The following is a 2,187-nucleotide window of genomic DNA, read 5'->3' on the forward strand; positions in this document are numbered from 1 at the left end:
CAAATCCTCCGCTAAAGTTTTGTATTGAAATAGATCAGAAGAGTCATTTATCTCTGCCACAGGCTTACAGGACGTAAGGCAATTCGGACGAATAAGATATGCATTATCTAAAATTCGCGTGTTGGTATGGACTTTTATCGATTAAAATAGTTCACCATCTCATGTCGCGTTCGACGATTGAGGTGTAAACGCATAATGGCCCTGACAAGTATTCAGCAATTAATTTCATAAACAAAACCCATAAGTAAAGCGAAAAAGATAGGTCAATATGTCACCCTCATGAATTAAATAAACTTTTCCGTAACTAGTTTACAAGTAATCTACAAGTTAAGACTGTATAACCATTTAGTTCGTGTTGATATAAGCAGACATAAAGGGAACAGGGTTCACTTGAATACCAAGAAAGAAAAGGTTTAACACATGTCAACGTGCCCGTCTAAAGTCAAGAAGTGTATTATGATAATGTTTGAATTTTAATTGAATAGGAAAAGTTATACCTTTGGTCCGATTCTTTTGTGGTCTTTACCACAAATATGTTTATTCTTAACCAAGTCAAACGCATGTAATTCTATGGTTGTGGTTCTTTGTTTGTCTCATAAATCAGGAGAGTTATGCACCTTGGAAATATCAATTATATGGAAACTTGCATTGTACACAAAACTGTGTTTTCTCTCATACCTTCCGTTTTCTTAAGATATATCTAAAAATTTAAAAGAAAAAACTAAATAGATTTAGTATTTAATTTATTATCTTTTAGACAGATATAAAATGTACGATGCAGGGATCATTGGAACTCTGTTCTTTTATATATATTTATATATATATACAACTCGTCTAAACATCAACCCAACAATGTTAGATCTGTAAATTTGCTTTCGCAAATTTTTGGTTCTTCCCTCGCCAGGATTCGAACCCATGCTACTGTGATATCATGACACCAAATCGCCTGCACTGCAAGACCACACGACCACCTGGGCTCTCAAAAAAGAGCTATCGGTGGGCATGTGTTACCTTTCCAAGTCAGTTTTAATCTAGCGGCGTACTACAGTACATGATATATAAGGCATGAAGATGTTATTGTTAAAATCAGCTAAATTATCTATAGTAAAGGATCCTACAAATTAATGTAAGATACAGTCACAGAAAATAATTATATTCATAAGTACGTCTGAGTCAGTGACAACCCTACAACAGATATATATATATATATAAGTACGTTGAGCCAGTGACAACTTCTCAACAGATTGATCCATCGGATCACCAGCAGTGATGGTGATACATGGCTGTGTACATTATGTTGCTCATGTTATAACAAATCCGGTAAAGTGTCTAATTCGGTAAGTCACATTCATGAAAAGGAAGGGGATTGTAGTTACGACGTAAGGAACATATCCGATATCATCTGTGATACGGTTATTCCATAACAGTCAAACAACTCGTGATGGCGTCCGTAAAATTTACGAAGGGATGATTTCAACTTCACCATTTAGAACTCTTGGTTTATGAGCAGCAACCCTCTATCAAGAAAATCATGATAGGAAATACAAGCACGGGAATATCGTTTCAATTGGAAGATATATACCCAATATGCAGGTGCTGTTGGAATGTTGCTACTTAGAAATGGAAAGTTCACAATTGGAAAGCTGAAATCATTGCTTTTGTCGTAAAATTTTGTTTTCAACCGACCCTCATTGTCAATTTCTAGATGTAAGTCAAGATAGGAGGCCGAGTTACAAATTGACAATTTACGAATTAACAATTTTGAAATTACAAATATACAAGTTACAAACTGACAATTTGCGCATTAAGAATTTTGAAATTACACAGTTACAAGTTACGAATGAAGAATTTTGACCCCATTCTTTATTCACCGTCAACTATGAATGTGCATGTCAAAAGTTTTGAATAAGGTTAACTAGACATGTATATTGTTTCATGCTTAATGCTTTCATTTCACGCAAGCGCGTGCAGGATCATGTCATAATTTTAAACTTTCATTACGATATAAAAGATCTTTCTCCAAATAATAATTCGTATTATAAACTGGCAATCTAAATAGAGCATCTTCCATCTTTATACCATATAATTTTTTAATGTGTGTGATGACTCTTTGATAATGTCTTTGCTAAATGGCATTCATGCATTTAAGATACCATGAAGGTCTTCGGGATAACACAAAAAGCATAA

The sequence above is a fragment of the Mytilus trossulus genome, chromosome 2 (assembly GCF_036588685.1).
Source record: "Mytilus trossulus isolate FHL-02 chromosome 2, PNRI_Mtr1.1.1.hap1, whole genome shotgun sequence".
Taxonomy (NCBI): Eukaryota; Metazoa; Mollusca; class Bivalvia; order Mytilida; family Mytilidae; genus Mytilus; species Mytilus trossulus.